At 33.0% G+C, this 16,388-nt stretch overlaps 1 pseudogene; it reads right to left on the bottom strand.

The window, feature by feature from the left end:
- Window positions 1-13,611: 13,611 nt before the first annotated feature.
- LOC100736046 (olfactory receptor 6C1-like) lies at window positions 13,612-15,567 on the bottom strand (annotated as a pseudogene).
- Window positions 15,568-16,388: the final 821 nt, after the last annotated feature.

Genomic DNA, 16,388 nt, shown 5'->3' with positions numbered 1-16,388 from the left:
AAATTATTTGTGTATATATAAGCAGCTTTCACATCTGGCACAAATACTTCAAATTCCAAGTTTGGCTGGACATAGGATATGGGTTCATTTACTCTGAATCCTAGAGTAAATAGATAAATAAAAATCCTACTGATTTATTAAAAAGTTCACTGTGTCATTTATGTCTGTATTTGAAGAAATTTTTCATACTTAATATAACTTGTACCTTAAATTTTCCTAATGTTACTTATGTCAATTTTCACCACATTAATTATGCATGTCATCCATCCAATACTAGTCATTTTATTCAATATATTAAAAAAGATTGTACATTTGTATAATTATATAGCTAGTGACCATCATTCCAATTTTTTTTATTTTGCTTCCAGACAATCATTCCTCTATTTTCATCCAAACTTTATCGAACACTGATTTCACATATCTACTGAAGGGTTTTTTTTTCTACTATCCATTCATATTGCCTGTTCAGAAATTTCATATATGCGAAGCTTAAAGTTTGAACCTCATATCCAACTTATTTTACTCAATAATATGTTTTCCTATGTGTTCATACAATAGCATGAATCCATAGCGTGTTTCTAATGCTATTATGCTTAGTAATATTTGTGCTCTCCTTTTCCCAGAGAAAGTTAAACTTCACTTATTGCTATATTCCCTGAATAATTTTTCCATAACACTGAATCATTTTTCATTATGTGAGCAAAGTGAGTTCATTAAAATGCCAGTCACAGAAACTATGTAATATTCTATTATTTTCTGTTGAAATCAACTGTCTTCCAATGGAGTTAATTTGGAATGATTATTTCCCTATATCTTGTGGACTCTAGTCCTCAATTCCCAATTTCTAGGCAGAGACTTTCCAAAATTGTTTCTGGAGGAAAGGAAAAATCATTCTACATCATCTTCTCCTTTTAGGGACCCACCTCAACTGAATCTTAATTCACTCATTCTACTTGCTTGTTAATGCAACAGTCTCTAGGCCTCTCTCTGTATTTAAAGACCTGAGAGAACCAAAGTTTGAACCCTTTTGAGAGAGTTGAGCTAATGAGGAAACTAGGAAACTCTTCATACTGGAGACTTAAGGGAAGATCCTTGTAAGACATTTTGTTAGAAAATGGCAGGTAATGTCAGCAACTTCTAAGAGAATGCTTGCCAGTGTCCTTTATACAAAGTAGGTAGCTCTTAAACATTTGGTTGAAAACTTACTTATGGATGTCACATGAGCTCGCCAACCTGCCTACAAAGTCACCTGATGACACCAGACTTCACTGCTCTACAAAATTATAAAACCTTAAAGTTCCCATTTTGACTAATAATATTCAGAATCCTACTGAGAAAGAGACACTTGGAAATAACTTCTCAGTGTGTTCTCTGCTCTTAAGAATGTCTAGGAAAGTTACATACTATATTGACTTGCCAATATAAAATTCAGTATGCACTGCAAATAAAGTCAATGTGTCAGAATTTACATCTCATTGTCTTTATTTTTGGTTCTATTCAGAGTAATGTCGGTGTTAGATATAGATTTGATTAGAAGAGTTGCATTTTGTATCATTCTGTTCAATGTTCACTCATGATATATGACTAGTTGAATATCCTGGCCATTAGGAGTGCTTAAATAAATGAAGTACACCCTTATTCTTTCTGATTTTTTGACGAATTAGTTGGAAACCATAGACAGAGTGCATTGACAGTTCCTGGTGGAGAGAAATATTACCAAAAAAGATAGCCACACATAAGCAAAGTTATTCTAATATAATTTAAGTTGATTTCAATCAACAGTATCACAAAATCAGAGAGAGAAAGAAACAGAGAGAGAGAGTGAGTGAGAGAGAGGGGGGGAGAGAGAGAGAGAGAGGTGGCACTTTGCCGACTTTGGTAGGCAAAGATGTTGAACATTTTGTAATGTACTCAATAGTTATTTATACCAGTTTCATTCTGCTGATTATTTCCTTTGCTCTGCAGAAACTATTGATTTTTGGGGGGTGATTTTTATGATGCTACTGTACTCTACTTATTAGTTCTAGGAGATTTTTGAAGAAATTTATCAGTTCCTCTATGTGAAGGATCATGTAACCTGTGAATAAGATTAATTTGACCTCTTTGCCTATATGTATTAGCTAGTGCTTCCTCTTGCATGGTTGTTTTGGCTAAAGTTTTGAGTACTTTACTAAACAAGAGTAACAGAGTAGGCACTCTAATCTTTCATTGTGAAGGTAATAAAATACAACAGAACAAAGCCAATCCAAACAATGCAGTGAAATTGATACAGAACTTCAAAGCAGGATACTGATATAACAGCAATATGTACGATAGTATCTCATTATCTTCACAATAGTTGTCCATTCAATCAGTTGTAGTAAATTCAAACCAAAAACAGAACATCACAAAACCAATTGAAGAGGATATTGAATAGAACAAAACAATTAATCAGAACAAAGCAAAATTGTGAAAACCATATTTGCCTTCAAAAAGATGATTGAAGGAAATTCCCCATATTTGGTATATTGCATAGAGTCATTCTCCCAAAAGATTCTCAGACTTCTCGGTCTCAGTTTCCGGGAGGGGGCAGGAGGGTATTTGATTTTCAGCCTGCATGATGGTAGTCTCACGGGAGATGCTGACTTGGTCTCTGGCTCACACCTGGGCCGCCTACCAGAAGGGTGGCGAATTGCTTTCTTGCCCAGTCACTGAAGTTTTACTATGGCTGGATCTTGGAAGATGCCTACTGTTTCTCTTCCTGGCTCACTCGCTATGTGCTTGTGCTATGGTTGGCTTAACAGGAAGGTGGACGTATTGCTTTCTTGTTCAGCGCCCTTAGTTCCAACGTGGCTGGAACTCGGGAGATGCTTATTGGTTCTGTAACTGGCTTGCCAGGAGCTCTTTCACGCCAGTGACACTCTAATCTTGTTTGTGATTTTCATGGATATTATTTCTGTTTTTTCACATTTTTATGATAACAGCTGTGAGTCTTTAATTAGTTTCAGATATGTTCTTTATATGCTTAATTTCATCAGGGTTTATTTCACGAGATATATTGAATTTTATGAAAGATTTTTTCTTTATTTAGATGAAATTACTTGATTTATCCATGTTTTTTGTTGTTTGGATGTGCTTCTACCTATAAAATATAGTGCATAAATTAATTTAAGTATGTTGCACAATATTTAAATTCCTGGAATGAAGCCAACTTGGTCAAGATACATGATCTTTTCAAAGATTTATTGCTATTATATTTTAAAAATAAAATGCTGAACAATGATGCCAAAAGTGTGCTACAGACCCTAGAAAATTAGGCATGTCAACAGTGTTGAACATTTGCTAAGGAAAGCTGCAGGCATGAGCAGGTTACTTTAAGAAAAAGGTCATGAGTGCTGAAATCAACATGCCATAAAGTGTGGGACCACCCAAACCCCTGACCCTTCAGAACTCATATCTCACCACATTCTGCCACAGATGATAGATATGGAACTATACTGTTAAATGATCCCTGCTGAATTTTTAATCTTGCTCTGATCCCAACGTTTTCTATGCTTCTCTTCATCATTTTAGAATGGCAGCTTTTCTTATGCCATTCTGTGTTTTAAGGATTAGTTGGTTTGTTTGTTTTTCATTTTTACAGGTACTTACAGCTAAGAGTTTGACTTCGGCAAGAGTGAAGACTTTGGACTTGAATTTTTCAGTAAAACTGGAAGTATTAAGACTTTGGCAAGTCTTATCAATGGATTAAAGGCATTTTGCATAATATAAGGTGAGTCTTTTGGGAGTCAGAGTGGATTGTTATTTTCTAGATATAAGCCTTTCCCTAAGCCTTATATGTCTGGAAGATGATTGAATTGTGAATTAAAGTTAGTGCTACAAACATGAAAGGACTTGTACACTGATTACTTAGGTAACTAATTGTAATACTAGGAGATGGAGGCCTACATCAGGCAGAACACTGAGGAAAAAAAAATGTATGGCATATTGTTGTCACCAGTTCTTCCCTTCTCAAATCTGCTTTCTAATTGCCATGGGTTAAATATCTTCCTTCTGGCAACCCTGTGCACTATGGCATCTCTACCCTGGAGATAATTAATTATAGACTGGAATTGTAAGACAAAGCATATCACTTTTCTTTTAACTTGTTTATATTTGGTATTTTATCCCAGTAAAGAAAATATTACTAAGATAGTTGTATTTTGTTGTTAGTATCTTATTTAGAGGATGTGTATTTCTGGTCATTAAGGCTAATGAACTGTAGTTTTATTTATTTTTATTTATATGTGTTAATTAATTACATTGCTTTAGTGTCTGAGCAATGCTAGCTTTCAGTACTATTTTTGACAGTGTTCCTTTCTGTACAATTTTATGGAAATGATTGAGGAGAATTTGAATAAAATATTTTTGACATCCTGGAAAAATATTCTACATTGAGCCCATCAGAATATATGCCTTATTCACTTGGTAGAAATTATATATAGAACATAAAAAGTTTTATGTCCTTTACACAGGTGTTTTGCATTTATTAAATTTTCTCTTTGTTCAATTTTGGTAATTCATGTGTGTGGAAGAGTAGATCTATTTTTTCCAGTTTGTCTAACTTATATGAAAATGCTTTTTAAATAATGTATTTAATCTTCTGGATTCAAGTCATATTCATTGTGAGTTTACTTTTTTTTAATTTTTAATTTCTTCTTTTTTATTTTAAAAAGCAAAAGAGAAAAAGTGATAGAAAAATACAAAACTTCAAAAAAAAAGTAAGAAATCAAGATTAGTTAATATATTGCACACTGTTAACTTAGCAATATTGTTCATGTTACAAAATTTAGGCATAAAAATGATACACAAACTCTTCTTTTTGATGAACTAACAGAGAATTCGCTGTAAAGTTATCTCTTCTCACACGTATAGCTATATACAGTTATGTGTGTATAACTACATATGTATAATCTTTTCCATTCTTCCATTTCTCCTTTCCCCTTTCCAGTTGTTCTATCTTTTTGAGTACTTGCTATCCTTTTTATTATTACAACAGTTACTGTACATTTTGGATCTTATTGTTTAAAATTTTTTTACTATCATTTATTTTTACACTAGGTAGATAATAAAATATTTACAAATATGAGTCTGATTTATTTCATTTATGTTTATGTTCTCAAGCTGCCTCAATTTCCCCAACAAAAGCCTAAACAGTATCAATTTTTATAGCTGTGTAACATTCTATTGTATAAAACTACCACATCTTTTTATTGATTCTGCGGTTGATGGGTTTTTTTTTTGTTTGTTTGTTTGTTTCCAAGGTTTAGCTATTGAAAATTGTATTGCTATAAACAAGGGTAAACATACATCACTGTGACTTGACATTTTCATTTTTTCTACTCATAAGGGGAATCGATAGATTAAATGGGACTTCAGTCCTAGTTTTTCACGACTCTGCATACTGATTTCCACAGTGGCTGCACCAGCTCTACACTCCCACCAAGAGTGGAGAAGGGTTCCTTTTCCCCCATAACCCTGGCTGTGGTAGTTTGGCATAACTGAGGCCATAACTTGGCATAACTTGTGCCCTGTGTTTGAACCCAAAGGATGAAATATTTCTCAGGATACAAGTCCCTGAAAAGCAAAACAATCTGCATCCACAAGAGAAAATTTAACCTGCTCAACAAATAAGTAGGATACAGGTGTCAACCAAAATTATGGTAAGATTGTAACTAAATTGTTTCCAACAGAAACTTTTTGGTTTTTTGCTTTAAATGCCTTGTGACCCTTCAGTTCACCACCACGTGGTAGTCCTCCGAAACAGGACTCTGCTGAGCTCAGCTAATAAATCTCCAAATTTATCAAGTTGGTTGCTTGTATTCCTAAACTGTTTATGAACCAAGTTAACCCTCAACATATGTTATTGGTTAATTTTTGGATGGCAGCCATAATTTTTGCAGTGAGATGTAATCACAATGTTGTTTTAATTTTCATTTCTTGAATGATCGGTGAGGTTGAGAAAGTTCTCATGTATTTATTTGCCACTCATATTTCTTCATCTGTGCAGTGCATGTTCACTTCAGATGACCATTTTTGGATTGGGTCTTTGAACTTGAGTGTCCTGATGTTTTTCAAACTTTATATGTTCTCGATATAATCCTTTGTGTGAGGGACAGCTAGTTAAAATTCTTTCCTATTGTATGTTTTTTTTTTCACTCTCTTGGTGATTTTTTCAAAGTGCAACTTCAAAAATTTTTAATAAGAGATTCCAGTTGTTGATTCTTTGGAATACTTCCTGTATAGTTAGTGTTTTGTTCATGAGCACTTTGCTTACACTTATGTCTCCAAGGTTTCTATCTTTTTTGTCTTCCAGTAGATTTGGTGCTTTTGTGTTAAAACTTAGATTTTTTATTAATTTTGACTTTAGTTTAGTGCATTGCAATAGACATGGGTCTAGTTTCAGTCGTTAGCATGTGTAAAACCAATTTTTCCAGCATCATTTATTAAAGAGGCTACCTTTCTTCCACTCAACATATTTAGTCCCTTTGTCCAATAAGGTGGCTCATTGTCTTTGTGTTGTGTCTGAATCTTCTAAACTGTTTCATTGATTCTCAGGTGTGGGATTTTTGTGGGGTTTTTTGCCCATACCATGCTGATTTTATCACAGTGGCTTTGTAACATAACTTCAAGTCAGGGATTATGATCTTTTCTGCCTTGTCTTTGTTGACAAGAATTGCCTTTGCTATTCTAGGTCTCTTCTGGGCTCAGATGAATTTTAGAAATGATTTTTCTAGATCTTTGAGGTATACAAATGCTATTTTTCAATGTAATTGCATTAAATCTGTATAACAATTTTGGGAGAATGGCCATTTTCACAATGTTTGTTCCTGCTATCATGAACAAGAATTGTCTTTCCATGTTCTGAAATTCTCTTCTATTTTCTTTTTTAGAGTGGTTTAGTTATCTGCATTTGGGTTTGTTTACATCTTTTGTTAGTTTGATTGCTAAATATTTCCTTTCTTTCAATACTATTGTGAAAGATATTATTTCCATCATTTGTCTGTCAGCAATTTTGTTGTTTGTGTAGAGGAACATTACTGACTTTTTAGTGTTGACTTTCTATCCAGCTACACTGCTCAATTTACTTATCTCTAGTAGTCTTTTATTTTTAGAGTCTTCTATGTAGAATATCATGTCATCTGCAAATAGTGATAATTTAACTTCTTCCTATCCTATCCTTATTCTTCTATTTCTCTCTCTGGTCTAAGTGCTGTGGATAATATTTCAAGACCTATATTGAATAGGAGTGGTGATAGTGGACATCCTTGTTTTGTTCCAGATTTTAAAGCAAAAGCTTTGATTTTTTGTGGATTTAGCATAATGTTAGCTGTTGATTTGTCATAGATGGATTTTAGATGGATTTTATCAGATTGAAGTACATACCATCTATTCTGAGTTTCTGTACAGTTTTTATAATGAAGTGTTGGGACTTCATCAAATGTTTTCTGCATGTATAGAGATAATCATGTGATTTTTGTTTTTGATTCTGTTGACGTGGTATATTGTGGTTATTGATTTTGTTTTATGTTAAACCATCATTGCATTCTTGGCATAAATGCCACTTTTCATTATTTATAATCTTCTTGGTTATTTACTGCATTATATCTGCCAGTATTTTATTTGAGAATCTTTGTGTCAATGTTCATTAGGGAACTTAGCCTACAATTCACATTTTTGATTAGGTCTTTCTGTGGTTTTGGTATCAGAGTAATGCTTGCCTCCAAAATAAGATAGCAATAATTGCTTCCCTTTCAATTTCATTAAGGAGTTTGAAAGTCTTAAGTCTTGGCCTTAAGTCTCTAAATTTCTTGTAGAATTCAGCCATGACTGTACCAGAACCTGACTTTTCTATGTTGGTAAGTTTTTAATCATATGTTCAATTTCATTAACTCATATCTGGTTATTCAAAATTGTTATATCTTCTTGATTCAGCATTATTAATTCATACATTTCTAGGAATTTGTCCATGACCTGTGTGATTTCCACCCTATGTGAGTAAAGATTTTCGTAGGAGATATTCATGACCTTCTGAATTTCCATGCCATCTGTAGTAATTTCACCCTTTCACTCCTAGTTGCATGAAATTGAGAACAAGCTCTTTCATTCATTAATTCTTTGTATGGCTTTCACAATGTCAATTCCATTAATTCCTGCTCTGATCTTCATAATTTCTTCTCTTCCATAAGCTTTGAGCTTGACTTGCTATTCTGTTTTGAGATGTTTGAAGTGTGACTTAGGTTGTTTATTTGTGCTCATTGTTTTTCTTATGTGGCAATTCATTGCTATGTATCTCCCTCTTAGCACCACTTTCATTGCATCCCACAAGTTTCAGTAGTTTGCAATAGAAATTTATTGAATTTTATGTATTTTTTAATTTTTTCTTTAGATTTGTCTGTAACTCATTGGTTGTTCAAGATGTTATGCATTTATGCATGGAAGTTTTACAGTTTCTTTTCCTATTAATTTATAATTTTAGTTTATTATGATCACGGAATATGCATGGGGTAATTTCAATCCCTTTGTACTTTACTAAACATATTCTATTGGCTAATATCTATTCTATTTAAAAGAATGTACAACGTGCAACTGAGAAGAAAGTGTATTTTTACATGGTTCAGTGAACACTGTATACATCTATGAAGTTCATTTGTTCACAGGCCTTGATTAAATTCTGTTATTTCTTTGCTGAGTTTTTCTCTACTTGAGCTATCTTTTTGGAAAATGGGCTACATAGATCCTCTGTGACAATTGTGTTATTGTATTTTGGTTTTCCTTTCCATTAATATTTGTCTTATATAATCTACTCCTGTATATGATGAATGTTTATTTATGATTGTTAACTCTTCCTCTTGAGCTATTCCCCTAGAAAGTGTGTAGTGACCTTCTTTGTCACTTCTGATCATTTTGGGCTTGAAGTTTACTTTGACTGCAAGCAGGATAGCTAACCATCCAATTTTTCTCAGTTCCTGTCCTATGGAATATTGTTTTGCATCCTTTGATTTTTAGTCTGTGAACTTCCTTGTGGATGGGATGTGTTACTTTTAAACAGCATATTGTTGACTACTGTTTCTTGATCCATTTTGTCAACCTATTTCTTTTAATAGGTGAATTGAAGGTATTTATATTATGGATATAACTGATATACAATGACTTAACTTTGCCATTTTATTTTCCTGTGTTATTTTCTTGTTTTTCACCTTTGTTTAATAGTTTGTCCAGCCATGTGGTTTCTTTCTGTTGTTATTCGGGGCATTTTAGTCATTTTTGTCTCTCTCTAGTATGTCTTTCAGTTTTATTTCTATGGTTGGCGTGTTAGACATGAATTTCTTCAGTTGTTCTTTGTCATGGAAATATGCTATTTCTCTATCGATTTTGAAAGAGTTTTGCAGAGTTCAACAATCTGGGTTGAAAATTTCACTCTGTCAGGCCTTGAAATACTTCACTCCAAGTTTGTCTTAAATTGAAAGTTTGCACTGATGTGTCTGCAGTGATTGTAATAGGCTTTCCTTGATAAGTGAGTTTTATCACTTCACTAACAGCTTTTTTATTCTGTTTTTATGCTGAATTTCTGGGACCTTAATTGTTATATATGTGGGTATAGATTTATTGTGGTCATGACTGTTTGGTGTCCTATATGCCTCACTGATCTGCATATCTAATTGTTCATGTTTATGATATATTCTGCTATTCCTTCTGCAAATAGCTTTTTTAAAATGTCGTTTGCATTGAACTTTGCATTTTTGTTGATGCCTATCAGCTTTATATTGCTTCTCTTTGCATCGTCTTGACACTGTTGAATGATCATTTCATGCTCTCTTATTATGTTTGAATTCATGATCATTTGCTATGTTCCTGTCTTGAGGTCTGAAAGTCTATGATCAGCTTTATTTAAATGTTTTTACCAGTTTTCAGTGAGTTTTTTTTATTTCCTAGATATCTCTTTGACTGTATTTCATGTATTCTATTTTTTCCTAAATTGCACATCAATGTTTCCATCATTTTCTAATATTTCTGAACTCTTTCTTTTAAATCAATATCTTTTCTAGTTATGCTTAGTAATCCCTTTATTAAGGTTGCTATTTGTTTGTTTACCTGAGAGTTTCTTTCTAATCTGATTTCCTTTATGGTCTCATGGACTTGATTCTTTATTTCATTTGCTATCTTGGAAATCTAAGGTGTATGATTTCTAATATCCTCAATTTCAATGTTCCTGTACTTATCCTGATGGACTGGATGTTTGAGATTGCATTTTGCTTTCCTTTTGTCATTTTCAACTCTTGGGTTAATATTTTGGTATTTTCCATTCCGGTAGTTTCACTTGCTAATAGTTTGTGTAGGGTGTTGCTGTATGGGTGATATTTGTCCAATTGTGTGGTCCCACATTGCAGGGGAGTGACCAGTCTCCTGAATGCCGCATGCGTGACCTGTTGATTGAGTCTTATATTCTCCCTAGTTTGACTAGCTTAGGAGTACTTGTGTAAGCCAACTCTTAGCTCCTATTGTTACTGTGGATTTAGGCTCTTCCACACTGCCAGGTGTACCTAGCTATGCTGTGCACCTCTGCTGGGACTCTACTGTTTCACAGAGGGCCTTCTAGTCCCTTTCAATTTGCTCTGTATTGGGGAAGATGTTATTGGCACTATCTTCAACCAACTCAGTGTTCTCTATATGGAAGAAGTACCCATCCACACTTTTCCAGGCTCACCAAATCCTACAGCTTGAGCGGGGGGGTAGAGGGGATGTTTGCTGCTGCTCATGTGTACCCACTGAAGTCCCCTATCTGAGGGGAAAACTCACCACACTATCATAGGCCTGCTGAAGTCCACTGTACGAGTGACATTTTGCTGAAGCTTCCACTAGCCCACAATGTTCTACAGTAGTGGAAGTTGTGGATGAATTTCTGTAGGCTGCTGAGGTCTTTAGGATGAGGAAGAGTGATAATCAATAATCCCTCTGTCCAGCGGACTCTGGAGTGGAGGAGGAGTGGGAAACAATGATGCTGCCAAATAAGGGTCTCTGTGGTGGAGAGGGTGAGACTGCTGCCGATCCTGCTGGCTGCAGAGGTCTCTAGGTTGGAAGGGGAGGTCAATTCCCATATCTTATTCATACTTAATTCATGGATAAGGAAATACATACTTTGAAGTCATGGAAGCCTCTGATTTGTAAACTATATATTGGTAAATTAATTAAAATTAATTTCAGTTAATTAAATTTAAAGGGGAAGAAAATTAGAGACCAATCACAGCACTTCTTTATTATTTTGAATCTCATTCAAATACCCCTAACTTATTTTCCAGCAAAACTCATTATTAGTTTTTTTAGTGAATGATAATCACCAAGAATATTGCTTTCCTCTTGACAATTATAGAAAATGTCCTATTTGATAATATAGATAAATGTAATTTAGAGTACATTTTAATATCCAAAATTCTTGTTTATGTCTCTTTCTCTTTCTCTCTGCCTCTGTCTCATTTCTCTCTCTCTCTCTCTCTCTCGCTCTCTCTCTCTCTCTCTCTCTCTCTCTCACACACACACACACACACATACACATGCACGTACCACTTCTTGCCTAAACATGAGAAATTTTTCATGGTTTCAGTAGTGAACATGGACAACAAGGTATACAAAAATGAAACGGTAAGTTTTTCCATTTTGGAAAATTTTGAAGTTTTATTTTTAGAAAAACAAAAGTGATTTTTTAAAAAAAACATAAAATATATATATATATATGCAGACTAGTCCAAAACTTGAGAGAGAAATTTTCAAAACATATAAGGATAATAAATTGAAAGCCTATGTACATGTATGATTTTTAATATATTACCCATATCAAGTTTTGTGCTAGTTTGAAATAAGATATGACCCCCTGGTACCGATAAAAACGAAAAAGACAAAACAAAAAACAACAACAACAACAACAACAAAAAAAAAAAAAAACGAAATAAGATATGATGGAATTTCAGAAAATTCTCCGTAACTAATGTCTATTTCTTTACTATTATCTACAGTGTGTATATTATGTGTGCATATTGAGTAAATACTGAGAATTAAATATAAATGTGAATTTAATACTACACCTAAAGTTTATGATTAATGACTATGACACTTTATCAATAAAAAAAAATTTATGACAACAGTATATCATAGTGATCAATACATTATTTTGTATTTGCTGAAATAATTTATTTTTCTAATATAATTTCAGATTTGGGGATTGATACTAGGAAATTAGATAACTCTAGATATTGGTTTATGCATCTGAGTCAACATCACAGTATTTTTGATAATAATGATCATTCATTTGAAACCAAGACAGAAATCTTAAAATAATGTTTCAAAGCCATTTTAGTAGACACTTAGTGCCATGATTTCCACAAAGCTGAGCACGTAAATTTCATTTTGTGATCTAATATATATTTCTGATTATGTTACTCCTATATTAGCTCTGGGTTTAGGTAGGGCAGAGGCATTTGCACTGAATTTGTTTTAAGGTAACACTGGCTATTAGATTGTGCTCACAGAGTATGGGAGAGAGAGAAAATCAAAAAAACAAAGAATTCAATAAAATTTCTTTTACTAAATGAGATATTTTTAACCCAGTTGTGAAGATTCATAGAAACAATTTACAGTGCTGCAAATCACACATTATATGAAAAAAAAAAAAAAAAAAAAAAAAACAGTGTAATGACCTGCTGTAATTAACTCCCTAAGATTTCACAATGAAGCAATTGGACTGTGATATTTGAAAATGACTCTGCTTGTTGCATTTTGACATGAAAAAGGGCAAATTTCCATGAAAATGAATGAATTAAGTCATAGCAGATATCATTTCATGTTTTAAAAATACCAGTAAGGCGTTGTTACTATTTTAACTCCATTACTAGCCATTGTATTTTCAATGACATAACTTTGCTTTACGTAGTCTTTGCCTCGGTACTGAGTTTTTGTCTGTAAGTGAAATGCAGGTGTATTAAAATGGGAAACAAAAACATGTTTCAATATATAGTAACCTAACTCCATTGTGTATTTTGTTCTTGAGCTCTGGCCTTGTAGATAGTTCACTTAAGTTTCTGAGGCTGTGCCTTCTCACATCCTTAGAATTGTCTTCTCAAAGTGTTTAACACCTAAAAAGGTGACCAATAAATTTTATTCAATTATGTCATTTAAAATCAGTTCCAAGTACAATTGCAAGATAGTAAAATATATTTCTAAAAAATAAGTAAAAGTCATAAAACCATACTTTAGTGTTTAGTAAGACATGTCCATATTTATAAAACATATTCCTTTTTTCTAGATATAATTTCTGCTGTTTTCATCAGTTTTGCACTCAACAAAACTCAAGATATAATTTTATTTATGAAATCACACTGTTTAAAAGCACATAAGGTACAAATGACAAAAAAATGGAGTGTCAGAAACACATGAAAAGTAAATTGCACAAAAATATATCAAAAATATGTTTTCAAACCATTAGGAAAAGGAAAGAAAAAACAAGGAGAAAAAGATCAAATTGACTTGAATGGGCTCCTGAAATTACCTGTTTTTCAAATTTTCCTTCAACATGACACTGCCTCCTGACACCACAGTATTTTATGCATTTGAGAAAAATACAGTCTTGTAAGCCATATTCACAAAGGCTTGCTTGACTTGCTGATCTCACAGGCTATAAATAAAGGCATTCAGCATGAGGCTATAGAGATGTTTAACACAGCCACTCCTTTGCTCAAAGATATACTTTCTCCTGCAGAAGGCTTAATGTACATAGAAATGCAGCTGCCATATGAAATGGAAATGAGAATCATATGGGATAAACAGGTAGAGAAGGCCTTTGTCCTCTGAGAAGTAGAAGGAAATTTGAGAATAGCTCTAACTACATATATATATATATATATATATATATATATATATATATGGGATAGGAATATTAATATTAAAGTAAACATTAGACTAAACACAGCACTATATATATATATATATATATATATATATATATGTATATGTATATATATGTATATATGGGACAGGAATCTTAATATTAAAGTAAACATTAGACTAAACACAGCACAGGAAAATCCCATTATCTCTAGGAATTTTGTACCTGAACAAGCACTTTGCAGCATAGGAAAATAATCACTAGTAACAGCAACATAAGTGGAGGGAAGATGAACAAGAATGAAGCCAATCAGAAACCAAAGACAAGCATCGTGCAGACTTTTGGATTCACGATGGTCATGTAATTCAGAGATTTGCAGATGGCAATATAGCGATCATAGGACATGGAAGCCACAAGATAAAATTCTTTGACTCCCAGCAGAATAATTGAGCTATACAATCATTAAAAGAAATGGTTTTATTTCCTGATACAATGGTGCGCAGAAATTTAGGAATTGTGACAGTTGTAAATGAGACTTTTACTAAAGAGAAATTCCTCTGGAAGAAATACATGAGGATCTGAAGATGGGAATCCAGTGGAGTAAGGGTGATAATAGTCAGATTTCCAATGATGCTGAGCATGTAGGTGATAAATAGAAGCACTAAGATGACAGCCTGGATCTTTGGTTTATCAGACCACCCCAATAGGATAAACCCTGTTATTTCTGAATGGTTTCTCTTTCTTTAGTTGTGGATATTGTTCTCTTGCACAATTTACAGGTGAAAAATCAGACTTGGAGTATGACAAATTTACAAGAGTGGAGCTAGAATTGTGCTCAAATTGTGTACCATGCCCACATTCCAGGGAAGTGAAAAGTTATGTGGTAATGACAATGATCTTTAATTTCCATTCTTACAGAATAAAACTGTGTAGTGGAATCCTGTTAAAGAATAGTTTAGTTTCAAAACTCCAAAGTTCCAATTTCTGTCCAGAATATATAGTAAAAGTACCTCTTAAACATTACTGGTTGTACTACCAATTTGTACAGCCATAATGAAGAAAAGCATAGAGGTTCACTAAAAAACTAAAAATAAAACTACCAGATAATACAGTTATCCTATTCCTTTGTCTATTCCAAAGTGAATGAAATCAGGATGGAAAATAAATATCTATATGTCCACATTTATTGTAGCACTACTAACCAAATACACAAGGTCAAATCAGCGTATGTGTCTATCGAAAGATGAATGGATAAGAAAAACGTGATATATATGCAATTTGGAACATTATTCATGAAAAACATTTTGCAATTTTCTATAACATGGATAGAACTGTAGGACATTATATTCAATGACAAAGACAGACGCAATAAGACCAGTTTCACTTGCTTTCTCTTCTATGTGGAAACTTAAAAATTATCCTGAAAGTAAAATAATGAGTAAAAGATATTTTAAATGATTGGTGGGAGTAGGGTGTATATATGTGATCACTGCATGCAGCCCAAATATCAAACTAAATTCTGTTAATCTGTACAAAAATGTAGATGATGAAAAATTTTAAAAATACATTGATATTCTCTACTTTGAAGTGATAGGCAAATAGTTTGTAAGGCAGTATTTCTTTCTGCATAACTGTTACCTTAATGATTTCTTTTCAGACAGAATCGCCTTCATGTTGTTTAGTTTTAGACACTAACCCTTTGTGTAAAGGTTTCATTAATTGAAAAATATCAAAAATAGGAAAATGTAATTTTTTAAAATGTGATCATATTTGCCTTAGTGACCTGTCAGATTTTATAAATTACCACATCTTTTCGAGCTCCTATTACTCCCATACAAGAAGTCAGATATCCTGAAGCCCTTACCATGAGCATCTCTCATGTTAGAAATAAAAGGAAGCAAGGTATACAAAACAATGTGAAGTACCGTGTTCTCTCATGCTACTTACTGCATTTGAATGTCTTTCAAGTTTTCTCAGATTTGGGTCTCAGCCTTATTCAAAGTATTTGTCCTTCCCTGTGTTAGTTGTAATATTAAAAATACTACTATTTGCAAATTTATTCAATTAAACATATAAAAATTTTCAAAAATCTATTTAATAGTTTCATTTAATTTATGGAATAATAAATTTTAATATTTTATGACCAAAATTTAAATTACTTTCCCATAATATATGTTCATAGGAAAGAGAGACACTATCTAGTTTTGAATCCATTTCACTTGCTGAGTCTGCAATCATTTAATCTTCTATGCTCAGTTAGTTTTATCTATATAGTTTCTTTCATAGAGAGGTCAATGTCATATGATAGTGCAGTTCATGTGACAAACTAATTTGTGTGAAGCATTTGGAAAAATGATTATCATTTAATGAAAGCTATATGGACTTTTTTCAGAGAAAATATTCCTAACCACTGAGCAAATCTCTGGGATTAGGATGATATGTTATGTTAAAAGTGATGTTTTAACTAAACAGTAGTTAATTACATAAAAGCAAA

The sequence above is a fragment of the Cavia porcellus genome, unplaced genomic scaffold, assembly GCF_034190915.1.
Source record: "Cavia porcellus strain 051 isolate PalLab524CR breed Dunkin Hartley unplaced genomic scaffold, mCavPor4.1 scaffold_8, whole genome shotgun sequence".
Lineage (NCBI taxonomy): Eukaryota > Metazoa > Chordata > Mammalia > Rodentia > Caviidae > Cavia > Cavia porcellus.
This window is presented reverse-complemented; position numbering and strand designations above follow the sequence as displayed.